Source organism: Phyllobates terribilis, unplaced genomic scaffold, assembly GCF_046119375.1.
Source record: "Phyllobates terribilis strain yellow unplaced genomic scaffold, ASM4611937v1 Scaffold_745__1_contigs__length_728145, whole genome shotgun sequence".
In the NCBI taxonomy this organism is placed as follows: Eukaryota; Metazoa; Chordata; class Amphibia; order Anura; family Dendrobatidae; genus Phyllobates; species Phyllobates terribilis.
In genome coordinates this window covers 214,486-241,214 of record NW_027363505.1, presented here as the reverse complement: position 1 = coordinate 241,214, position 26,729 = coordinate 214,486, and the positions used below count along the sequence as shown (strand labels likewise).

Below are 26,729 nucleotides of genomic sequence, written 5' to 3'. Positions count from 1 at the left end.
GGCTAGGAGGTACTACGATTGAGAGCGGTAGTACGAAAGACTGTAAATAGTTACCCGTCGGGGTACCCAAGTAACCGTGGCTGCTGTGTAGTTTAGTCCCCGTTGGGACCAGTGAACAGTTTAACCCGTGTGCCCCCTATCCAAACCAGGCTGAGGACTGTGAGCAGCCACCCCTTTCCCTTTACCTGGCCGGGGACTGAGAACGGCCAAATTCCCTGTAAATAGTTGCGCTTCCTAAGGCGCCCCCTACTGGTTTTATGAGAAACCATCTTAAACAAAGAACTGTCGCACTTTACCTGGTCATGAGTTGCACGGTGGCCAGAGGAAGAAGAAGGAAAGAGACGACGAGAATGTTATAACGTTGTTTATATGAAAAAATTTATATATATATATTTATATAGTATTTTATATGGTTATATTGAAAAAAAAAAAATGTATGTTTTGGTGTTTTGTGTCTTACAGCCCGAGGACGTGCTGTGATTTACCAGGGGGGAATGTAGCACCCTGAGGATCCGGCTGCTACAGGAGTATTGCACCTCAGCCAGAGGTGTGATATTCCACTCCCGGGTAAGGATGGAGTGTGGGACTGAGCTCAGTTAGACTGCATGCACTACATACATCCCATTTCCGGGGGGGAAGGCCGACGGTACTCCCACTTAGAAATGTGCAGGTACGACCGTGTCTGTCCCTGGCTGGAGTGGGAGGGGGTTGGTATATCCCTGTAGTGTAGGGGCAGATAGGGGGAGCAGTCTGGGTAGAGCTAGGAGCTCATTGGGTGCTGGTCACCTGAGCTCACACATAGAGGGCTATATAAGGAGGGCACCAACTAGAATCAGGGTCAGTTGTAGAGGAGCCTGTCAGTGAGTGACAGAGAACAAGTCGGCAGAGAGGAACAGCTGAAGGAAGAGCAGCCCTGAAGAAAGAAAGAGAGAGAGGAGCAGTGAAGAAGGACCCAGAGGGGGAAAACAGAAGGGACCCAAGAGCCCAAATTAGAGCACCGGGTGAGGAGTCAGCACAGGGTACCGGAACCCAAACTGGTGGGGGCAGAAAACACATCCCTAGCCAGAGACCGGAGGCTGTGGGCAGCATCTGCCACGGCCACCCACTACATCCACCCTGAAGGCATACCACATGGAGGGTCAGGGAACCTAAGGCCAAGGGTTGCCCAACAGAAGGCCCGAGGGAGCTGGACCTAGGTGGATCACTAGTGGGGACGGCGGAAGAAAGGACAGAGGGAGAGCTCAGGGCCACGCTCCGGACTTGCTTGGGGGTTGGCTGGATCCAGGACCTGGTGGACGCAGCACGGCTCGGGTGGTCACTTGAAGCTGGAGTGACCAGGAACAGCAGCAGTGAGTAAAATACCCTAAACTGCATAACCCGACTCTGTCTTCAATTGCCGTCTGCACTGCACCACCACAACCCCCATCCTCTACACCTGTCCCCCTGAGGCTATACCCCTCCCGTTGGGGGTTATCCTACCAAGCTGCACCACACAATCAGCCTCAGCGGACCCTGCTGCAGCGGCGGCCACAGTGACCGCAACACAACGGGTGGCGTAGTCGACATGAAGAACATTACAACATCTGTAGGACTGTCACATAACCCTGAGTTTGACACCCTGGGCACGGGCCGGGTCACAGCCGCTCGGAGACTACAACCCCCATCTGATCCGGTGCCGGGTATTCCCCTCACAAGGAATATGTCCCAGGGGGCGCGTCACATAGACAACGCTGACAGTGGAGAGGGACATGGTTAGCCTGAGCTCATGAATATTAAGGACTGCATAGCAGGAGCTGATCATTGAGAGGACTAGCAGAGCTGCAGCAGATAACACAATTGTAGCACCCCGAGGACTCGGCTGCTACAGGGGTATTGCACCTCGATCCAGAGGTGTGGTATTCCACTCCCGGGTAAGGATGGAGTGTGGAACTGGGCTCAGTTAGCTGCATGCACCACACTCACCCCATTTCCGGGGGACAGACCAACGGTACTCCCACCAGATAGATGTGCAGGTACGACAGCTTCTGTCCCCGGCTGGAGTGGGGAGGGGGGAGGAACATCCTAGTGGTGTAGGAGCAGATAGGGGAGGGACTCTGGGCATAGGTAGGAGCCCATTGGGTGCTTGTCACCTGGGCTCAGGTGTCAGAGGGAGTATATAAGGTGGGCACCATCTTAGGACAAGGTCTTTTTGGTCTGCTCTGTGCAGAGAGGAGCTCAGCCAGAGAGGGCTGACAGGGAGCTGTGGCTCAGTCTGGGCCCAGCTCCAGAGCCAGGCCTGGAGAGGAGGCCTGAAGCAGAGAGAGAGAGAAAGGAGAAGAAGGAGGAACAGAAACACCAGGAGAGGCCCAGAGATGCAAGAGAAGAGGGAACCCTGAGATCCCACGAGTTAACGGGTGAAGGGTTGGCAGAACAGGGTACCGGATCCCAAACTGGTGGAGGCCAATTATCCTCAGCCAGGAACCGGAGGTCGTGGACAAGTTTTGGCGCGACCCCTCGCCATATCCACCAGGAAGGCATACCACGTATAGGGTCAGGGAAGCCGGGAAAGGTTTCACCACCAGAAGGCTCGAGGGAGCTGGACAAAGGTGGATCCCTGGTGGGGACGGCCAGTAGGAAGGAAGAGAGGGGAGCTCAGGACCACGCTCTGGAACTGCCTGGGAGTTGGCCGAGTCCCGCACCTGGTGGACGCAGCACGGCTCGGGTGGTCACTCTTGGCCGAAGTGATCTGAATACCAACTGTGAGTAAAGCTGTGAAAACTGCAATGCACGTCTCTGAGCTTCCTTGTCACACCACTACCACTATCATCATTCCCTGCTTCACCAGCTGCCCTGAGGCTATACCTCTCCCGTTGGGGGTTATACCATCCACGCTGCACAACCACACCACCGGCCTCAGCGGTCTGCCCTGCAGCGGCGGCTTCATAGCTGCAATCAACGGGTGGCGTAGTCGAACTCTATAACATCTTAATGCCGAGCACTGCCTCTTAGTTTGACCACCCTGGGCACGGACCGGGTCACCGCCACGAGGACTACTACCCCTGTCAGATCCGGCTCCGGGTATCCCCCGCATGCGCAACGCAGCACAACATGGCCCAGGGGGCGCGTCACAATGATTTATCAAAACTACAGCAAGGAGCCCAGTAACATCACTGGATTCGGGGTCTCGGCCCCCACATCATGCTGCTCTCAGATGAGGTAGCATAAACCTGGTGACAGATTCCCTTTAGTAACATCAGACACGATCTTCCATCCAACAAGTCAATGGACCCGAATAATTCAGACTCAGGATTTCTGACTATGATGTTGGCCAGGAGAGTGTGTGAAAAGAGTCTCCTTCCTGCAGACGATCATGCCTTTCAGCTTTGGAAGATGAGCTGCTGCAGCAGAGAGTACAGATTGCTGCCATTGTTGCCCTACAACCGTCACAAGCCGCACAGTCTCGTAAGCCATTGTTTTTGTAATCCTTATAAATCACTTAATGGGTTAAACAGGTCAAGCTTTTGCTATGTATTTGGTATGATTTGATCTCGTTTTTGTTTCTCAGATACAGAATCAATGTGCTCATTTAGCTGCCCAGGTAATGCCCTCTCACCCCCATCTTCAGCTTCTCCACCACTTTCCGCACAGTTTTTGCAATTTACAACCCCAGTAGCTCCGCTGCCCCCTCCTCCTCCTCCTCCTCCTCCTCCACCACCCCCAGTCCCATCTTCCCAACTAAAATCTGCACTTGATATTATAAGAGAACGTAAAGCTTCTCACAAATGCAGCCCGACGGAAAGTGAGGCTTCAGAGAAAGGCAGTGTGGATCAGCTCCCCAGTATGATGGATGTGTTAAAAGGCATGAATTCCATCAAGCTTCGGGCGGTCGAAAGGTCATTTTATAGATTTTCTTTAAATATATATTTTTTATTACAGACATGCGTGAAATAGAATGAAGGAGAAAACTGTAAAAAAAAAAAAAATCTGTCACTGAGCCTGCATCTTTCCCTGCACATGACTGCTGATCTCATGAGCTGTCATGTGCCTTTAACAGCCGCAGTCGGATCCGAGATCCACCCGCAGCTGTTAACCAGTTAAATACCGCTGTCAATCACTAGCAGTGGCATTTAATACACACCTGCCAGAAGCTCGTCACAAGACACACCCATAGGCGTCCCTGTCATGTGATTGCGGGGTGCCAATGTGTTGTCATGACAGCCGGGGGTCTGCAGAAGACCCCTGGCTGTCATTGTAGATCCCCTGTGGCCGGCATTCATAGGAGATTGTGATTTCTGCTATACATAGCAGTGCTGAAGCCCTGCTATGTGTAGCACAGGTAATCAGATGATTGCAGCTTCAAGTCTCCTAAGAGGACTATTGCTGCCAGTAAAAAGTAAAAAAAGTTTTAAAAAACATAAAGGTTTAAATCACGCCCTTTTGCCCTATTGAAAATAAAACCATTAAAAAAATATACGCATATTTGGTATCGCTGTATTCAGAAATCTCCGATCTATCAAAATATAAAGTAAATTAATCAGATCGGTAAACGGCGTAACGACAAAAAAAATCTAAACTCCAGAATTATGTTTTTCTTTTTTTGCCTCCGCAAACATAACAGGCGATCAAAACATTGTATCTACCTCAAAATTATATAAATAAAAACGTCCGCTGAGGGCGCAAAAAATAAGCCCTAACCTGGCCCTAGACCCGAAAAATGGAGATGCTACGGGTCTCGGAAAATGGCGACATAAGCGATTTTTTTTAATTTTTTTTTTACAAACTTCTGATTTTTTTTTTCACCACTCACATATAAAAGAACCAATACATGTTTGGTATCTATGAACTCGTACTGACCTGGGAATCATAATGGCTGGTCAGCTTTAGCATTTAGTGAACATGGTAAATAAAAAAAAAAAATTACAATTGTGGAAATGCACTTTTTTGCAATTTCACCGCACTTGGAATTTTTTTCCCGTTTTCCAGTACACGATATGGTAAAATAAATGATGTCAATCAAAAGAACAACTTGTCCCGCAAAAAAAAAAGGTACCGTACAGACCAAAAGTTTGGACACACCTTCTCATTTAAAGATTTTTCTGTATTTTCATGACTATGAAAATTGTACATTCACACTGAAGACATCAAAACTATGAATTAACACATGTGGAATTATATACTTAACAAAAAAGTGTGAAACAACTGAAAATATGTCTTATATTCTAGGTTTTTCAAAGTAGCCACCTTTTGCTTTGATAACTGCTTTGCACACTCTTGGCATTCTCTTGATGAGCTTCAAGAGGTAGTCACCGGAAATGGTCTTCCAACAATCTTGAAGGAATTCCCAGAGATGATTAGCACTTGTTGGCCCTTTTGCCTTCACTCTGCGGTCCAGCTCACCCCAAACCATCTTGATTGGGTTCAAGTCTGGTGACTGTGGAGGCCAGGTCATCTGGTGTAGCACCCCATCACTCTCCTTCTTGGTCAAATAGCCCTTACACAGCCTGGAGGTGTGTTTGGGTTCATCGTCATGTTGAAAAATAAATGATGGTCCAACTAAACGCAAACCAGATGGAATAGCATGCCGCTGTAAGATGCTGTGATAGCCATGCTTGTTCAGTATGCCTTCAATTTTGAATAAATCCCCAACAGTGTCACCAGCAAAGCACCCCCACACCATCACACCTCCTCATCCATGCTTCACGGTGGGAACCAGGCATGTAGAGTCCATTCTTTCACCTTTTCTGCGTCGCACAAAAACACGGTGGTTGGAACCAAAGATCTCAAATTTGGACTCATCAGACCAAAGCTCAGATTTCCACTGGTCTAATGTCCATTCCTTGTGTTCTTTAGCCCAAACAAGTCTCTTCTGCTTGTTGCCTGTCCTTAGCAGTGATTTCCTAGCAGCTATTTTACCATGAAGGCCTGCTGCCCAAAGTCTCCTCTTAACAGTTGTTGAAGAGAAGTGTCTGCTGCTAGAACTCTGTGTGGCATTGACCGGGTCTCTAATCTGAGCTGCTGTTAACCTGTGATTTCTGAGGCTGGTGACTCGGATAAACTTATCCTCAGAAGCAGAGGTGACTCTTGGTCTTCCTTTCCTGGGGAAGTCCTCATGCGAGCCAGTTTCTTTAAACCAGACAATGTGAACTGAGGTCTAAGATGGCAGACATACAAGAAACAGAGGCATGTTCACACTAGCAAAAAAGAAGCAAGACAAAAATATATCTCATACCCTACCATAATTATATATAAATGTAAAGCAAAATTGCATAATAAATATAGGGTACTTAGTGAACTATTTTTGATCAAAAAAAGTATACAAGCCGTCCCACCAGCGGCAAGGTGACCCTAAATTGGGACGGTACCTATACTGCCTATATTAAAAACCTTACTGTATATCAAAGTTGAAGTAATGCATATAAAAGGGTAGACAAATAGGACCGGGTCCCAACTCCAGACCACCTAGGCCCGTGGTAAGCTACATATATACCAATCAGCTCAACAAAGGGCATGCCACACCCTTAAATTGCACAGAATGCAAACAAGTCAAAAAACCAGACAATGTGAACTGAGGTCTAAGATGGCAGACATACAAGAAACAGAGGCATGTTCACACTAGCAAAAAAGAAGCAAGACAAAAATATATCTCATACCCTACCATAATTATATATAAATGTAAAGCAAAATTGCATAATAAATATAGGGTACTTAGTGAACTATTTTTGATCAAAAAAAGTATACAAGCCGTCCCACCAGCGGCAAGGTGACCCTAAATTGGGACGGTACCTATACTGCCTATATTAAAAACCTTACTGTATATCAAAGTTGAAGTAATGCATATAAAAGGGTAGACAAATAGGACCGGGTCCCAACTCCAGACCACCTAGGCCCGTGGTAAGCTACATATATACCAATCAGCTCAACAAAGGGCATGCCACACCCTTAAATTGCACAGAATGCAAACAAGTCAAAAAACCAGACAATGTGAACTGAGGTCTAAGATGGCAGACATACAAGAAACAGAGGCATGTTCACACTAGCAAAAAAGAAGCAAGACAAAAATATATCTCATACCCTACCATAATTATATATAAATGTAAAGCAAAATTGCATAATAAATATAGGGTACTTAGTGAACTATTTTTGATCAAAAAAAGTATACAAGCCGTCCCACCAGCGGCAAGGTGACCCTAAATTGGGACGGTACCTATACTGCCTATATTAAAAACCTTACTGTATATCAAAGTTGAAGTAATGCATATAAAAGGGTAGACAAATAGGACCGGGTCCCAACTCCAGACCACCTAGGCCCGTGGTAAGCTACATATATACCAATCAGCTCAACAAAGGGCATGCCACACCCTTAAATTGCACAGAATGCAAACAAGTCAAAAAACCAGACAATGTGAACTGAGGTCTAAGATGGCAGACATACAAGAAACAGAGGCATGTTCACACTAGCAAAAAAGAAGCAAGACAAAAATATATCTCATACCCTACCATAATTATATATAAATGTAAAGCAAAATTGCATAATAAATATAGGGTACTTAGTGAACTATTTTTGATCAAAAAAAGTATACAAGCCGTCCCACCAGCGGCAAGGTGACCCTAAATTGGGACGGTACCTATACTGCCTATATTAAAAACCTTACTGTATATCAAAGTTGAAGTAATGCATATAAAAGGGTAGACAAATAGGACCGGGTCCCAACTCCAGACCACCTAGGCCCGTGGTAAGCTACATATATACCAATCAGCTCAACAAAGGGCATGCCACACCCTTAAATTGCACAGAATGCAAACAAGTCAAAAAACCAGACAATGTGAACTGAGGTCTAAGATGGCAGACATACAAGAAACAGAGGCATGTTCACACTAGCAAAAAAGAAGCAAGACAAAAATATATCTCATACCCTACCATAATTATATATAAATGTAAAGCAAAATTGCATAATAAATATAGGGTACTTAGTGAACTATTTTTGATCAAAAAAAGTATACAAGCCGTCCCACCAGCGGCAAGGTGACCCTAAATTGGGACGGTACCTATACTGCCTATATTAAAAACCTTACTGTATATCAAAGTTGAAGTAATGCATATAAAAGGGTAGACAAATAGGACCGGGTCCCAACTCCAGACCACCTAGGCCCGTGGTAAGCTACATATATACCAATCAGCTCAACAAAGGGCATGCCACACCCTTAAATTGCACAGAATGCAAACAAGTCAAAAAACCAGACAATGTGAACTGAGGTCTAAGATGGCAGACATACAAGAAACAGAGGCATGTTCACATTAGCAAAAAAGAACCTTGCGGCAAGGTTTTTAATATAGGCAGTATAGGTACCGTCCCAATTTAGGGTCACCTTGCCGCTGGTGGGACGGCTTGTATACTTTTTTTGATCAAAAATAGTTCACTAAGTACCCTATATTTATTATGCAATTTTGCTTTACATTTATATATAATTATGGTAGGGTATGAGATATATTTTTGTCTTGCTTCTTTTTTGCTAGTGTGAACATGCCTCTGTTTCTTGTATGTCTGCCATCTTAGACCTCAGTTCACATTGTCTGGTTTTTTGACTTGTTTGCATTCTGTGCAATTTAAGGGTGTGGCATGCCCTTTGTTGAGCTGATTGGTATATATGTAGCTTACCACGGGCCTAGGTGGTCTGGAGTTGGGACCCGGTCCTATTTGTCTACCCTTTTATATGCATTACTTCAACTTTGATATACAGTAAAGTTTTTAATATAGGCAGTATAGGTACCGTCCCAATTTAGGGTCACCTTGCCGCTGGTGGGACGGCTTGTATACTTTTTTTGATCAAAAATAGTTCACTAAGTACCCTATATTTATTATGCAATTTTGCTTTACATTTATATATAATTATGGTAGGGTATGAGATATATTTTTGTCTTGCTTCTTTTTTGCTAGTGTGAACATGCCTCTGTTTCTTGTATGTCTGCCATCTTAGACCTCAGTTCACATTGTCTGGTTTTTTGACTTGTTTGCATTCTGTGCAATTTAAGGGTGTGGCATGCCCTTTGTTGAGCTGATTGGTATATATGTAGCTTACCACGGGCCTAGGTGGTCTGGAGTTGGGACCCGGTCCTATTTGTCTACCCTTTTATATGCATTACTTCAACTTTGATATACAGTAAGGTTTTTAATATAGGCAGTATAGGTACCGTCCCAATTTAGGGTCACCTTGCCGCTGGTGGGACGGCTTGTATACTTTTTTTGATCAAAAATAGTTCACTAAGTACCCTATATTTATTATGCAATTTTGCTTTACATTTATATATAATTATGGTAGGGTATGAGATATATTTTTGTCTTGCTTCTTTTTTGCTAGTGTGAACATGCCTCTGTTTCTTGTATGTCTGCCATCTTAGACCTCAGTTCACATTGTCTGGTTTTTTGACTTGTTTGCATTCTGTGCAATTTAAGGGTGTGGCATGCCCTTTGTTGAGCTGATTGGTATATATGTAGCTTACCACGGGCCTAGGTGGTCTGGAGTTGGGACCCGGTCCTATTTGTCTACCCTTTTATATGCATTACTTCAACTTTGATATACAGTAAGGTTTTTAATATAGGCAGTATAGGTACCGTCCCAATTTAGGGTCACCTTGCCGCTGGTGGGACGGCTTGTATACTTTTTTTGATCAAAAATAGTTCACTAAGTACCCTATATTTATTATGCAATTTTGCTTTACATTTATATATAATTATGGTAGGGTATGAGATATATTTTTGTCTTGCTTCTTTTTTGCTAGTGTGAACATGCCTCTGTTTCTTGTATGTCTGCCATCTTAGACCTCAGTTCACATTGTCTGGTTTTTTGACTTGTTTGCATTCTGTGCAATTTAAGGGTGTGGCATGCCCTTTGTTGAGCTGATTGGTATATATGTAGCTTACCGCGGGCCTAGGTGGTCTGGAGTTGGGACCCGGTCCTATTTGTCTACCCTTTTAGATGCATTACTTCAACTTTGATATACAGTAAGGTTTTTAATATAGGCAGTATAGGTACCGTCCCAATTTAGGGTCACCTTGCCGCTGGTGGGACGGCTTGTATACTTTTTTTGATCAAAAATAGTTCACTAAGTACCCTATATTTATTATGCAATTTTGCTTTACATTTATATATAATTATGGTAGGGTATGAGATATATTTTTGTCTTGCTTCTTTTTTGCTAGTGTGAACATGCCTCTGTTTCTTGTATGTCTGCCATCTTAGACCTCAGTTCACATTGTCTGGTTTTTTGACTTGTTTGCATTCTGTGCAATTTAAGGGTGTGGCATGCCCTTTGTTGAGCTGATTGGTATATATGTAGCTTACCACGGGCCTAGGTGGTCTGGAGTTGGGACCCGGTCCTATTTGTCTACCCTTTTATATGCATTACTTCAACTTTGATATACAGTAAGGTTTTTAATATAGGCAGTATAGGTACCGTCCCAATTTAGGGTCACCTTGCCGCTGGTGGGACGGCTTGTATACTTTTTTTGATCAAAAATAGTTCACTAAGTACCCTATATTTATTATGCAATTTTGCTTTACATTTATATATAATTATGGTAGGGTATGAGATATATTTTTGTCTTGCTTCTTTTTTGCTAGTGTGAACATGCCTCTGTTTCTTGTATGTCTGCCATCTTAGACCTCAGTTCACATTGTCTGGTTTTTTGACTTGTTTGCATTCTGTGCAATTTAAGGGTGTGGCATGCCCTTTGTTGAGCTGATTGGTATATATGTAGCTTACCACGGGCCTAGGTGGTCTGGAGTTGGGACCCGGTCCTATTTGTCTACCCTTTTATATGCATTACTTCAACTTTGATATACAGTAAGGTTTTTAATATAGGCAGTATAGGTACCGTCCCAATTTAGGGTCACCTTGCCGCTGGTGGGACGGCTTGTATACTTTTTTTGATCAAAAATAGTTCACTAAGTACCCTATATTTATTATGCAATTTTGCTTTACATTTATATATAATTATGGTAGGGTATGAGATATATTTTTGTCTTGCTTCTTTTTTGCGAGCCAGTTTCTTTGTAGCGATTGATGGTTTTTGCAACTGCACTTGGGGACACTTTCAAAGTTTGCCCAATTTTTCGGACTGACTGACCTTCATTTCTTAAAGTAATGATGGCCACTCGTTTTTCTTTACTTAGCTGCTTTTTTCTTGCCATAATAAAAATTCTAACAGTCTATTCAGTAGGACTATCAGCTATGTATCCACCAGACTTCTTCACAACACAACTGATGGTCCCAACCCCATTTATAAGGCAAGAAATCCCACTGATTAAACCTGACAGGGCACACCTGTGAAGTGAAAACCATTGACGGTGACTACCTCTTGAAGCTCATCAAGAGAATGCCAAGAGTTTGCAGAGCAGTCATCAAAGCAAAAGGTGGCTACTTTGAAGAACCTAGAATATAAGACATATTTTCAGTTGGTTCACACTTTTTTGTTAGGTATATAATTTCACATGTGTTAATTCATAGTTTTGATGCCTTCAGTGTGAATGTACAATTTTCATAGTCATGAAAAAACAGAAAAATCTTTAAATGAGAAGGTGTGTCAATCTTTTGGTCTGTACTGTATATTGACAAAAAATAAAAAACTTGGCTCTGGGAATAAGAGTAGAAAAAAATGAAAGGGCAAAAACAGAAAATTGCAAGGTCATGAATGGGGTTAACAATGCTGTACCCTTCTCTGGAAGTCCCACATATAATGAATGTAGCAGTGGCGTGAATGCTTGAGAAGGCTCAAATATAATGTGTCTCTTCCAAGCCCCATTCATGGTGGGGGTCTTCCATGCGGACCTCCTGCGATCAGCAGGCTTATCCTGTGGATATGACTAGCCCAGGGGAATGGGGATGACTCGGTACCCGGGCCTTTAGCCTGGCCTTTAGGGATGTCACGGTGGTCGGCTCCCGGGCCCGTACTCTGGGCCTCTCTTTTAAAAGGGTTGGTGTTGTAAAAGAAAGAGTTTGTGACGCCACCTGTGGCTTCTGGTGAGGATCACCAGTGCTGCGCAGTCCACTGAGGCAGGTGATAAGGCAGCTTGATGGTATAGCTCCCCACAGGTAGAGCTGGGCCTCAGGGCAGTATAGGAACGGGGATGCAGGACAAAGAGACTCCGCCGGGCCAGATCAAGAACAGGGATGGACACAATAGTCACTTCAGTACCTTTTACTGGTGGAATTTCAGGCACTCCCAGGAGCACTGTAGGGTGAAGGTTGTATGTCCAGATCCTCCCCAATGAGCAGGTTTTGGGCCTCCTGGTTCTGGCTTCTGCGTAGTAAGTTTCTGACCTGCCTGGAGCTAGGCCTAACTTTGTCTCTGTCCTGCGCTGGCTGACCTTGTGGTAGGGCCTTCTCTTGGAGAGCACGCTCACGACCTACGGGGCCTATGTGTCTCCTGGCTCTGGTACGTATCAGCACTTTAGCGATCCTGGGACCTGTAGTTCTCCAGGGATTCCAGTTTATCTTACTGGGTCGTGGAGATCCCGGCAAGCTTCGGTAACTACTTCTTCTTCGGGGTGAGCTAGTTAAGCTCCTCTGCCCCCTATGAACTAACTCTCTACTCTTCGCCTTCGGCCTACTCGGACCCTCAATAGGCTACTCACACTAACGGCAGCGTGCCGCGTTTCACCGATCTTATGGCGCCGACACACCTACAGCTCACCTCACTGAGCTACACGTGAGTCTAGAACGTGCTCCACTGCAGACTGACCTCTCTCAGGCTTTTGCACTGCAGGAACTCTCACAACAGGTTTGCTTTCTGTCGTCTCCAGTCTAGACTAACTGCTGCCTGGCTCCACCTTCCCTTATATATCTCCCTAAGGAGCTCCCTCTGGTGGTCTGAGGTGGAAGTTGGAGATGTGTGAATGGTTATGGGGGCCTCTTGTGGAGGAATCCTTCAGTACACCCTCCTGGGTCTGTGATACCAAGCACAGCTGGGCTTCACATTCCCCCCTAGTTAAACTCAGCACTCCCGGGCTGAAGTACATTTTATAACAACAGTAACAATAGGAAACATAAGCAATACTAGAACACTCTTCCCTTTATGGGAGGCACGGATCTTAAACGTTGCAGAAACAATACAAATACAGAGTGTCCTCAGAATCCAAGTCTCCTATGGTGAGGTTCCCATACAGGATGTCCATCTCACAAGGTAGAGTACTTTGGTAGTTTTGAGGGACCTGTCCTAAACCCTCTACGCAGGCCCTGGGGTGGCTGCAGGGCATGAAGATCAGAGTTGGACCTCCAAAAGAGCCACTCCAGATAGGTTTTCCTTCTGAGGTCACCTGAAAGGGGCACTCCAGGGAGCGCAATTATATACAATAAGAGTTTTTGGGCTGCACACAGTCCTCAGCCATGCAGTTCATTATGCAAATAAAGAATTAATAGGAAAAAGCACAAATTGATAAGCATGCATGAAAACAAACAGTTACGCAATACATTACAATTTAATACTCAATACCCCAGGGGTAACTATCTACATTCTCTGAAATTTTGCTACTTTACTCAGTGTACCTAGCAGGAGGTTTACCTCTTGTGCTGCGTACTGATCTGCATAGTGCTGTGGTTAGTGGAGTGTCAGTATCTGTATCCTCAGTTACCCTACCAGTTTTACATGTAACCATGTTGTAAAATTGCCTTAACCTCTCTCTTGGACTGGCAAGTCTACCATTGGCTGGGCCCTCTTGCTCCGCTCCTGCCGGGGATCCTTCATCCGGGGATACTTCTTGAGCTGGCTCTTCTGCAGCACTTACAGGTTCAACTTGCTGTGGAGGGTTTTCTGGCTGTTCATAGAATTGGAGTACTGGAATGATTACTGCACCTCCTATTTGAGGCCAATCCGCTGGGAAGTCTCCAAGGTCAGTGTGTATCACTGTTTCTTTAGGTTCTTCCTGGGTTGTGAAAGACACTTCTTCCTGAGTCTTTAGTAGATGTAGACACAACTTCAGGTGGTCCCTAGATATTGTCGCAGTTGTTCTTCCTCCATCTTTGCTGATCAAACACGTCTTCCTGTTGTCAAACCTTGAATTCAACACAGTGTAGGGTTCTCTCTCCCACTGGTCATCAAGCTTGTGTTTCCTCCGCTTCCTTTTCAATACCACTTCTCCTGGTGTGAAGGGTTCTGCTGGTGCACTTCTGTTGTATTGTGCCTCTTGTTTATCCCTCACCCGAGTGAGACTGTCTTCGACACAGGCTTGGACTCTCCTGTACTGCTCCTGTCTGGTCGTGTCCCAGTCCTCAGTGGTCACATCAGCTTCAGGTTCTACCACACCAAGCTTCAGGTCCATGGGCAACTTCCCTGGTCTTGCACGCATGAGATATGCCGGAGTGCAATTGGTGGAACTTACTGGTATGTGATTATACAGATCCACTAGGTCAGGTAGTAGGTCTGGCCACTGGCTTCTCTCTTCTAGTGGTATGGTCTTCAGTAGATCGATGATGATGTTATTCATCTTTTCACAGAGACCGTTAGTTTGGGGGTGGTACGGTGTAGTCCTGATCTTTTTATACCCGTACAGATGGCAGAACTCTTTGAACAATTCAGCCTCAAAGGCCGTGCCTTGGTCAGTCAGTACCTGTCCAGGCTATCCATGGGACCTGCAGAAGTACGCTTGGAACGTCTTAGCTGCTGTCTCTGCTGTCAGGTCTTTGATAGGGGAGACCACCAGGACCCTGGAGTAGTGATCCACCATGGTCAGGGCATAGGAGTATCCTGACCGACTGGGTGACAACTTGACATGGTCCAGGGCCACGATCTCCAGAGGGCGAGTCGTCTTGATGGGTTGCAGGGGTGCCTTCTGGCTGCTGTAGTCTTTTCTTCTGAGGCTACAGGGTCCACAGTCTCTGCACCACCTCTCAATGAAGCTGCGCATCCCCACCCAGTAGAATCGACACTTCAACAGGGTCTCTAGCTTTTTCTAGCCAAAGTGCCCCGCCTGATCGTGGTAGGTCTCCAACACCATCTGGATGTCCGTCTTGGGGACCACTATCTGCCACACCATCTCGAGGGTTTTGGGATTGACGTACCTCCGGCACAACTTCTCACGGTAGATAAACAGCCGGCTTCTCTCATTCCACAGCTGCTTTGCTTGGAGAGCCGCATCCTTCTCCAGGGAGGAACCTTCTTGGGTTATCAGCTCCTTGATACGGCTGACAACCGGGTCGCTGTCCTGGGTCTCTTTCCAGCTGTGGTGAGGCAAAGGGTTTAACGTCTTACCGCGTTGCTTCCTGGAGGCTCGTAGCTCGTGGGCCATCCCATTCCGGTGGAAGGCAGGTAGTTCAACCTCTTCCAGGTCATCCACTTCTTCTTCTGTGTCTGACTGGTGAGGCATCCTGGACAGGGCATCGGCGTTGGCGTTCTTGCGGCCCGCCCGGTACTTTATGGTGAATTGGTAGTTTGACAGCCGAGCCATCCATCGCTATTCCATGGCTCCCAGCTTGGCTGTTTGAAGATGAGTTAAGGGGGTATTGTCAGTGTAGGCAGTAAACTTGCTGGAGGCTAGGTAGTGCTTGAACTTTTCTGTGATGGCCCAGACCAAGGCCAGGAACTCCAACTTGAAGCTGCTATAGTTCTCTGGGTTCCTCTCGGTCGGGCGGAGCTTCCTGCTTGCATACGCGATGACTTTCTCCTGGCCATTCTGCTTCTGACTTAAGACAGTGCCCAGGCCTTCATTGCTGGCATCTGTATACAGCAGGAATGTTTGGCTGTAGTCAGCGTAGGCTAGGATCTCATCACCTGTCAGGATCTCCTTCATCTCTTGAAATGATTCAGCCTGTTCTTTACCCCAGTGGAATGGAGGGTTTTTGCTTTTGGGGGACTGCCCTACCAGGAGGTCTTGCAGAGGAGCTGCCTTCTTAGTGTAGTCCTTTACAAACCTCCGGTAGTATCCGACTAGTCCCAAGAACTGACGCACCTCCTTGAGGTTCTTCGGCTCCGGCCACTTCTGGATGGCAGTAACTTTCTCCGGGTCTGGTGCTACCCCTTCCGGACTGACAATGTGCCCCAGGTACTGTACCTTTCTCTTGAGCAGGTGGCACTTTGAGGGCTTCAACTTCATCCCGTACCGGGACAGTGACTCAAATACCTCTGCCAGGTGTTTCAGGTGGTCCTCGTACGTTCTGGAGTACACAATTACGTCATCCAGGTAAAGTAACACAGTCTCGAAGATGCGGTGTCCCAGGCAGCACTCCATCAGTCTCTGGAACGTTCCGGGGGCATTTTAGAGTCAAAACGGCATGCTGTTGAACTCGCAGAGTCCCATCGGGGTGGTGAAGGCCGTCTTCTCCCGATTCTCCTCAGCCACAGCGACCTGCCAGTAACCACTAGTGAGGTCAAGGGTAGAAAAGTAATTTGCAGACTTTAAGGCAGCTAGGGACTCTTCTATGCGTGGTAAAGGGTATGCATCTTTATGTGTAATGCGATTTACTTGACGGTAATCTACACACATTCTCATGCTCCCATCCTTTTTCCTAACCAGCACTAGGGGAGCCGCCCAGGGACTACAACTATCCCTAATTACTCCCGCCTTCCTCATGTCATGCAGCATTTCTTTTGCCTTCTGGTAGTGAGCTGGGGGTATAGGCCTATAACGTTCTTTAATTGGGGAATGGTTGCCTGTGGAGATATGATGTTGAACCCCCTTAACCCTCCCAAAGTCAAGTGGATGTTTACTGAACACCTGCGAGTATTCTTGAACCACCCGGTGTACACCCTGTTTTTGATGGGCAGGAGTGGTGTCTGTCCCAACATGGAGCTGTTGACACCAATCCTCCACCTGGGTTGCAGGGTCATTATCTTCCACTTCTTCTGGTGAAGTTAAGGACTCCGCCACATGGATACAGTTGTTGTTGACAGCATGTAGTTTAGCAACAGTGGCATAACGTGGCAGTTTGACCTCATCTTCCCCTAGGTTAAGAAGACGGACAGGCACCCTCCCATTACGTACATCTACCACCCCCCTGGCGGTTAAGAGCGTGGGTCTGTGCTCAGAGCAAAGGGGTTCTACTACCGCCTGGTAGCTCTGTCCTCTAAGACCTATGGCAGCTCTACACCAGATGAGCATTTCACTCATTGGGGGAACAACAATGGGTATAGGGTCTGTTACCCTCACGTTACCGATTTCACCATCTGTTAATTGTACTTGCTGTTGATACATCAAGACGCGGATTTCTCTCTGCAGCGCCCTCCTCTGTCTCGGTCTGGCAGTGTCAGCGATCTCTTGGAGCAAGAACACAACCTCTCCCAAACAGTTACCAACAACATTAGTGCCTAGTACCATATATGGGTTGCTGTCATCAGGGTTAGTCTCCACTACAATAAGTCCCTGGTCCTTCAGCTCCACTCTCCCCACCTTACAGTCACATTCTTAACCCCGAGTAGGTTAAGGGGGAGTCCATTTGATGCATATACAGACAAATTTGGAGCTGGCGGACGCAGATCGTCCATGGACCAGTACCTCTTGTAGAGGACTTCAGGTATGATGGTTACCTGAGATCCTGTGTCCAGCAGGGCATGCATCGGGATCCCGTCCAATACAATGGACAGGAAAGGTCTTCCTCCGACGAACCTGTTGTACCAGTCTGATGGACCTGGTGAGTCTACTCCTGGGTGGCGGCCTTCGGACCCAGGGTTTTCTCGTTTAAGGGACAATTCAGGGCGATGTGTCCTGTCTTATGGCATCGGTAACAGATCGGTTCCCTTGGTGGACGGCGTTGGTCACTGGTCCTCGGCGAGGGTGGTGTTGGCCTCCTCCTCCTCCGCATCCAGGGGACATCCTCAGGGCTATCAGCTAGCAGGATCTTCCCTCCTCCCTCAGGCTCCGTCCGCAGCTGCAGGGCACTCAGCACGGTGGTCAGGGTTTTACTCAACTGACGCACCTCTGAGCGCAGACTGTCCAGGTCTTTAGGGGACGTTGTTGGAACCTTAGCTTCAGCAGTCACTGGAGAAAAGGTGGGCGTTGCAGGCTCTGGGGTTGCCCCACCCTGGTAACATTGGATGGCATTTGTCTCCAGGGGCTGTAGTCCTTTTATAGCCATGTCCTTTAGATTGTCAAAGGTGGCATCTGGATGATCCAGGGACCACCAACGCACAGTCCTGCTCTCCTCTGGAGACTTCAGTCCCCGGACAAACTGTTCCTTCAGCATTTTGTTCTCATTCTCAAAGCTGGTCGGACTAACCTGGTTCAGAGCCCGCAGGGCCCCTTGAAGATGCCAGGCGTAGTCACGAACATAGTCCTCTGGTTGTTGGGAGCAGCTGTAGAACCTCATCCGGAGGTCCGCCTCAGTAAGGTCCTCAAAGACAGTATGTAGTTTTTGGAATATTGCGGACACTATCCCCGGTCTGCGGCCGACCATGTTTCCACTTCCCGCTCCGCAGCACCGGTCAGCTGTCCTAATACAACGGCAGCTCTTTGTTTGCCGGTCATAGAGTACATGTCCAAAATACCACATATCTTCCGCTTAAATCCAGACAGGGTATCTGGTTTGCCGTTGTACTGGCGGAGCCACTTTTCTCCAGGAATGTACGGTAAAGTCATAGGAATAACAGGTGTTACAGGCGCTGCTGGTGGAGCGGCGGCTTCGGCCTGCCCATTATCGGGGACGTTGACCGGTAGGTCGGCGTTCTGCTGTTCGACGGACATCTTAGCGCCCCCCTAGTTAACCGTGGCCTACCTTCTGGTTTTTCTTCCGGTAGGCCGCAGCTCCGCAGGTGACGGTTGTCTTCAGGACCTTGCGTCGCTTGCATCCTACGTCAGAGCGTTCAGCGACGCTCCGTACAGGACCTGGCGCTTCCTGATTTGACATCAAGGCGTGGGGTGTGTCCGGGACTTCATGCTCTTTTGCAGGTACGCCCCTTATTTTCCCGCGGTTACGCCCTTCTTCTCGCTCAACGGCCCAACAATGGCGGCTATCTTCACCACAACTTTTCGTACACAGTTCAAAATAAAGGCGCACAGTACCCGGTGGCAACGGGCAAAACACGGTGTCGTTGCAGTGGGCACGTGATCCTGTTTGCGACGCCAGGAAAGAGATGACTAGCCCAGGGGAATGGGGATGACTCGGTACCCGGGCCTTTAGGGATGTCGCGGTGGTCGGCTCCCGGGCCCGTACTCTGAGCCTCTCTTTTAAAAGGGTTGGTCTTGTAAAAGAAAGAGTTCGTGACGCCACCTGTGGCTTCTGGTGAGGATCACCAGCGCTGCGCAGTCCACTGAGGCTGGTGATAAGGCAGCTTGATGGTATAGCTCCCCACAGGTAGAGCTGGGCCTCAGGGCAGTATAGGAACGGGGATGCAGGACAAAGAGACTCCGCCGGGCCAGATCAAGAACAGGGACGGACACAATAGTCACTTCAGTACCTTTTACTGGTGGAATTTCAGGCACTCCCCGGAGCACTGTAGGGTGAAGGGTGTATGTCCGGATCCTCCCCAATGAGCAGGTTTTGGGCCTCCTGGTTCTGGCTTCTGCGTAGTAAGTTTCTGACCTGCCTGGAGCTAGGCCTAACTTTGTCTCTGTCCTGCGCTGGCTGACCTTGTGGTAGGGCCTTCTCTTGGAGTGCACGCTCCCAACCTACGGGGCCTATGTGTCTCCTGGCTCTGGTACATATCAGCACTTTAGCGCTCCTGGGACCTGTAGTTCTCCAGGGATTCCAGTTTATCTTACTGGGTCGTGGAGATCCTGGCAAGCTTCGGACCCGGTGTCCGGTAACTACTTCTTCTTCGGGGTGAGCTAGTTAAGCTCCTCTGCCCCCTATGAACTAACTCTCTACTCTTCGCCTTCGGCCTACTCGGACCCTCAATAGGCTACTCACACTAACGGCAGCGTGCCGCGTTTCACCGATCTTATGGCGCCGGCACACCTAAAGCTCACCTCACTGAGCTACACGTGAGTCTAGAACGTGCTCCACTGCAGACTGACCTCTCTCAGGCTTTTGCACTGCAGGAACTCTCACAACAGGTTTGCTTTCTGTCGTCTCCAGTCTAGACTAACTGCTGCCTGGCTCCACCTTCCCTTATATATCTCCCTAAGGAGCTCCCTCTGGTGGTCTGAGGTGGAAGGTGGAGATGTGTGAATGGTTATGGGGGCCTCTTGTGGAGGAATCCTTCAATACACCCTCCTGGGTCTGTGATACCAAGCACAGCTGGGCTTCACAGATAGGTGATAACTTGCAAAGTTAAAATTAACTTATGCAAACATGATTTCAATAATTATATTAGGTTTAACATTTCAGAGTAGTCTGTCCCTAATCATAAATATGCTGTATTAGCCCCACTAATAGGATCTTAGACAAGTCTTTTCAGAAAATGGATAGCAGGTGATTGATTCATTTTTTTAGAAAAAGTCTGTAAAAAAAAATCTTATTAGACATAGCAGCAATGAACGAAAAGTGGTTTGTATGAAGAGCTAAGTTATAGCCTGTCAGCCCGTCTGTTACAGAATGGCAGTGATGTTTATTTTCACTGCTTTTTCACTTTAGATCCCCTGGTGGGAAACCCTCAACCAGGAAAGACAAGAAGAGATGTTCACTTAATGATCCCACAGACCCTGCAGCCATTATAGCCAAAGCCTTGAAGCAGAAGTTTGCGCACAGAAATGGTGATGACGCTGTCAATAAAGAAAATAGATCTCATGAGGAGTCTCCGTTCTCCAGTCCTGAAGCCCCAATGGTACTGTTTGTAAATCTTACATGACTGACCAACCAAAAATCAGGCTTATGAAAGATCGTGAATGGAAGGTTTGTTGCTGGATCTTTAAACGGTTTATCCAGGACTATTTTATCTTTTTACTATAAGCCTAAAAACTAACAGGCAGGTTGTTACTAACAGTGGCAACTACCTGCCTGTTGTATCCGGTGCCGGCTCGGAGAGGTCACCGACCACTGTCGCCGGCGATTCAGCTGCTCCAAGTCAACAGAGCAGCTCTTCTTCTTCCAGGCTGCTCTGTTGATGGGGCGTGGCTACCGACGTTAGGCAACTTGTGAGTCGGCTGCCAATCAGCATGACGTCAGCAGTCACGATCCATCAAGAGACCAGAGCAGAAGAGAAGCCGCTGCTCTGTAGACATGATATTAGCAGAAGCCGCTGAATTGCTGTGACCGCTCTGTGTCAGCAGAGATCTGTGCAGGGCACAACAGACTGGTAGTTAGCAACTACCTACCTGTTAGTTCTTAGGTCAATAGTTAAAAAAATGTAATAGTCCTAGATAACCCCTTTTAACATTATATACTTGGCAGCAATTATCTATCGTGTGACGTGGCCATAAGACTAAGTCAACTGTATAACATGGTCCTTGACTGTATAACATGGTCTATTACTGACCAGTGATAAGAAAGTATAAAAGCACGGACAACCCCATTTATTTGAAATATGGTTCCTAATGTTGGCGGCACTAGCTACAGATATAGACCCTAATTGCTCTATAGGGGTTGTCCATCAATAAAGACAATTTTTTTAAATACTTAAATGCATGCATTTTTAGCTAAAAATAATTTTTTGGAATTGGATTTGATTAAAAATTTTGCACCGTTTGCCTTTTGTAGTCTCTATCTTGCACTGTCTAAGAATCCATCAGTGAGCTTATTATAACAGTTCAATAGGAGAGAACTGTTATAACAAGAGAAGGAGAGTACCTTTTTTTATGTCTTTTTCTGACATCATCTCAGCTGGTTTAAGACCACTGACCACATCAAAGTTGAATGTGCAGGGAAACAAATAGTCTGTAAAAGCCAAATGGTGCAATATATTTAATGAAACCAAAATGCACAAAATATATCTTTAAGTCCACAAAGATGCAACATGCACCAATTGGCAGAACGGGGAATTTTTATCCCCAATGGAGAACTTTTATCCCTGTTACAAAATATGTGCCGCAGGTCAGATGCATGACCGCTGGGAGTCTACCGGAAAAAGCCGAGCAGCTACCTAGGGAATGAATGGAGCAGCTGTCAAGCATGTGCCTTTGCTGAAGCATTCGTCATCGAAACCAATTTTTTACACTGTTGATACTACATAGTAAAAAAAACATAGTTCTTATAGATGCTATATAACCCTTTTAAGGCAACCCACATACTCTAAAATCTAGACCTTTCGGCTGCGTGCCCACGATGCGTTTTTCATGCGTTTCCACTGCGGAATTTCCGCAGTGGAAACTCATTAAAAACGCTTGGTAATCTGCACCACATGGTCCTCAATGGCATTCCGCAATGTCAATGCACATGCTGCGGATTATTCCGCAGCGTTTCTGCGGCGCTCAAAAATCCGCAGCATGTTCATTAATTTTGCGGAAGCGCAGCGGAATTGCCGCCATTGACTTGCATTGAGACGCATATAATCCGTGTCTATACGTTTGTACATGTGGATTATATGCGTTTCTATGTGCGGATGGTACCCAGTTCTGGAGGAGAGAAGACTCTCATCCAGACCTGGGTACCATTGTACCTGTGAAAAAAAGAATAAAATAATAAATAAAGTTTATATTTACCTTCTCGCGGGCCGGCCGGCAGCGCTTATCTTCCAGGACCTGAGATGACGTCGCGATCATGTGACCGCAGGCTGTCTCGCGATATGCCGGCAACCCGGAAGGACCGCGACAACACACGCGGCAGCACATGCGGCAGGGGATCGGTAAGTATAGCTTTATTTTTTACAGTCACACTATATAAATCCATGCTGTTTGCATGGATTTATATAGTGTGACCTAGTTGTCAAGCACTTTCCAAGTGATGCTATCGGGGCTCGGTTAGCTGCATGCATCACACACACCCCATTTCCGAGGGACAGCTCAACGGTGCTCCCATTAGTACAGTAATGCAGGCACGACAAATCATGTCCCTGGCTGGAGTGGGGAGGGGGAAGCACACCCAGTGATGTAGGAGCAGGGGGGGATGGTTTCTGGGCATAGGTAGGAGCCCATTGGTTGGAAGTCACCTGGGCTCATACACAGAGAGGGAGGTATATAAGGTGTCTTCATCTTAGTCGAGTAGAGTCAGTTCAGTCAGGAGGAGAAGAGAAAAGGAGTTCAACCAGGAGGGCTGACAGGGAGCTGTGGCTCAGTCTGGGCCCAGCTCCACGAGGCAGGCCTAGAGTGAAGGCCAGAGCCAGAAGAAAGGACAGAAACAGAAAGGAACAGAAAGGAAAGTAAGAAGGAACAGAACACCAAGAGAGGCCCAGAGACACGAAGGCAGAAGGAAACCTAAGGACCCAGGAGATTACAGGTGACGGGTTGGCAGAACAGGGTACCGGATCCCAAGTTGGTGGAGGCGACTAATCCTTAACCAAGAACCGGTGGTCGCAATCATTTAGTGGTGCGACCCCTTACTACACCTACTAGAAAGGCACACCACATAGGGTCAGGGAAGTGGGTACCCAGCCCTCCCAGGAGAAGATCAGAGGCAGCTGGACAAAAGTAGTGTCATTGGTGGGGCACGGCTGACGAAAGGATAGAAGGGAGTCCTGTGCCACACTCTGGAATTACCTGGGGGTTGACCGAGCCCCCTGCCTGGTGGAAGCAGCACGGCTCGGGCGGTCCTACCTGTGCACAAGTGAACTGGATGAGAACTGTGAGTAAAAAGCTTGAACTGCAACGCCTTGTCTCTGTGCTTTCTCACCGTATGCAGCACTACTGGTACTGGGACGCCCGTGCACCATAACCCCCACCGTCTACTACACTGCCCTGGGGCTTCACTCTTCCTGTCGGGAGTCACGCTACCTCAGCTGCATACACCATCAGCCCCAGCGGTCTGCCTTGCAGCGGCGGTTCGCACTGACCGCAATCCACGGGTGGCGTAGTCGGACATTATCCCATAAAAGCCCCCACAAAAGACCGCCATTGGCCTGACCACACTGAGCCACGGGCCCGGGTCACCGCCACGGAGACTACAACCCCCAGAAGCCCGGTTCCGGGTGTCCCTCGGCCCAGGGGGCGAGTCAAATGCACGATCTGCATGCATTTTTTCTGGCAAGGGAGATGCAGAAACGCTGCAGAAATTTTCTGCTTCATTTCTGCATCGTGGGCACATACCCTTATTGGGTAGAAGTGTTTTAACTAATTGAATCGTTGACTGATCCTTCACGATTTTCCCAGTGTATATATGAATGTATATCTGGTTCTAACTTTTCCTATGTTCTTCACTTGTAGTTTGGGCGCCACCTGCTTAAGCCTATTGGGAAAAGAACACAGAAGGAAATTACAAGAAAGCAAGTTCATGTCTGAGTTGATGTTCATACCCCTGATGAAGCCATAATCACTTGGCGTAACACGTAGGTTATTTATATCCTTCCTTTTTCTTTGAGCAGCTTTATTCTTGGCTAGTGTTGAGCGATACCTTCCGATATCGGGAAATATCGGATTGGATTGGATCGGACCGATACCGAAAAAGTATCGGATATCGCCGATTCCGATACCGGAAACCAATGCAAGTCAATGGGACAGAAATATCGGAATGAAAATAAACCCTTTCTTTCCTTGTAGGTTAATTCTACATGAAGGAAAACAACTAAGAATAATGTAGAATGTATTGGGGGAGGTGGGGGAGACAATAAAGGCATAGAGGTTTAGCCCTATCAAATGGAATAGCAGGAATTAATTTTTTTTTTTAAGACGTTCTGAGTTACGGAAATATTGACTATGTTAAGTATTTTTATATTTTGTCAGATATTTATGTTTCACTACTTCCATGCTCTTCACCTTCTTTTTTACTTCTCCCACACTTTCTCCTTCATCATCCTCAGCATCTTTTTCATCCACTTCTTCTTCACCTTCTTCATCTTCTTCTTCTTCACCTTCTTCGTATTATTCTTTTTTTTTACATTCATCATATTCTACTTTTTCATCTTCTTCATCTTCTTCTTCTTCATCATATTCTTATTTGTGGCAGGCATTCCTCTAGTTGTTATCTATAAAAGGTTGGACATTACACCTTTCGTTCTGCCCGTCACAAAAGATTTACAACAGGATTTGTCCGCGTTCAGTTTGGCCTGCAGCAGCAGGTCTTTTCCAGGGGCATCACGAGGAGGAACGGACTCACCCCCATACACTGCTTAGTCATCTTCTGCTTATAATTTAGATATTATCTTTTGCTCTGATTTTTAGTCTTATGCTTAATGTTCTTCCGCTTTTTGTTCTGCAGCTTCTTGTATTTCTGCTTCTTGGTTTTCTGTCTCTTGTTCTTCTGTATCTTGGTGCTTGTCTTCTCTTCTTTGTCCTCTTGGTCAACTTCTTCAGGGTCATCTTCTTGGTCTTCTTCGGGGTGGTCTTCAGGGTCGTCGTCTTCGGGGGTCCTCGTCTTCGGGGTCCTCGTCTTCTTCGGGTTGGTCTTCTGGGTCCTCATCTTCGGGGTCCTCGTCTTCTTCGGGGTGGTCTTCAGGGACCTCGTCTTCTTCGGGGTGGTCTTCAGGGCCCTCGTCTTCTTCGGGGTGGTCTTCAGGGTCCTCGTCTTCAGGGTCGTCGTCTTCGGGGTCCTCGTCTTCTTAGGGTTGGTCTTCAGGGTCCTCGTCTTCAGGGTCCTCGTCAGGGAGATCTAGAGTGATTACCAAGAACCATTTCAAAAAGCTTGAACTTGGAAATGTAGCAGAAGGTACAAGAAAGCTGAGGAACTACCGAGGACCAGCTGACGGTACTGGAACCCGGATGGGTAGCAGAAGGTACAAGAGCCAATGAAACTGCCGAAGACCAGCTGACGGTACTGGAACTCGGTTACTAAGCAGGAGGTACCTGTGCCAGAAAGCACTACCAAGGACCAGCAGACGTTGGTGGAACTTGGATACCGAGAAGGAGGCACCTAATCCAAAGGCACTGTCGAGAACCAGTTGACGGTACTGGAACCCGGATGGGTAGTAGAAGGTACAAGAGCAAATGGAACTACCGAGGACCAGCTGACGGTACTGGAACCCGGATGGGTAGCAGAAGGTACAAGAGCCAATGGAACTGCCGAAGACCAGCTGACGGTACTGGAACTCGGTTACTAAGCAGGAGGTACCTGTGCCAGAAAGCACTACCAAGGACCAGCAGACATTGGTGGAACTTGGATACCGAGAAGGAGGCACCTAATCCAAAGGCACTGCCGAGAACCAGCTGACGGTACTGGAACCCGGATGGGTAGCAGAAGGTACCCATGTAAAAAAAAATTCAAGGCCGCGAACCGGCCGCAGTTACCACAACCCACAGTCCTACAGGGGGTGCTTGTCCTATTGGCACTATGGAACCAGCCTTCATTGCCAGATCCCGCAGCCCACATAGGAGTCACCTAAACTGCAGGCACCATAGAGTCGGCTAACCCGACCGCAACACGACAGGACAACGCATTGGAGGCAAAGTGACGTTGACACTACCCGGAAACAGCTGGCGTGCTGGAACCAGGCTGGGCAGGAGGGAGTACCCATGCCAAAGTCACTGCCGATAACCAGCTGACGGTACTGGAACCCGGATGGGTAGCAGAAGGTACAAGAGCCAATGGAACTGCCGAAGACCAGCTGACGGTACTGGAACTCGGTTACTAAGCAGGAGGTACCTGTGCCAGAAAGCACTACCAAGGACCAGCAGACGTTGATGGAACTTGGATACCGAGAAGGAGGCACCTAATCCAAAGGCACTGCCGAGAACCAGCTGACGGTACTGGAACCCGGATGGGTAGCAGAAGGTACCCATGTAAAAAAAAGTTCAAGGCCGCGAGCCGGCCGCAGTTACCAAAACCCACAGTCCTACAGGGGGTGCTTGTCCTATTGGCACTA

At 47.2% G+C, this 26,729-nt stretch overlaps 1 pseudogene; it reads left to right on the top strand.

The window, feature by feature from the left end:
• The first annotated feature begins 3,261 nt into the window (after positions 1-3,261).
• LOC141238510 (mitochondrial fission regulator 2-like) lies at positions 3,262-24,213 on the top strand (annotated as a pseudogene).
• Positions 24,214-26,729: the final 2,516 nt, after the last annotated feature.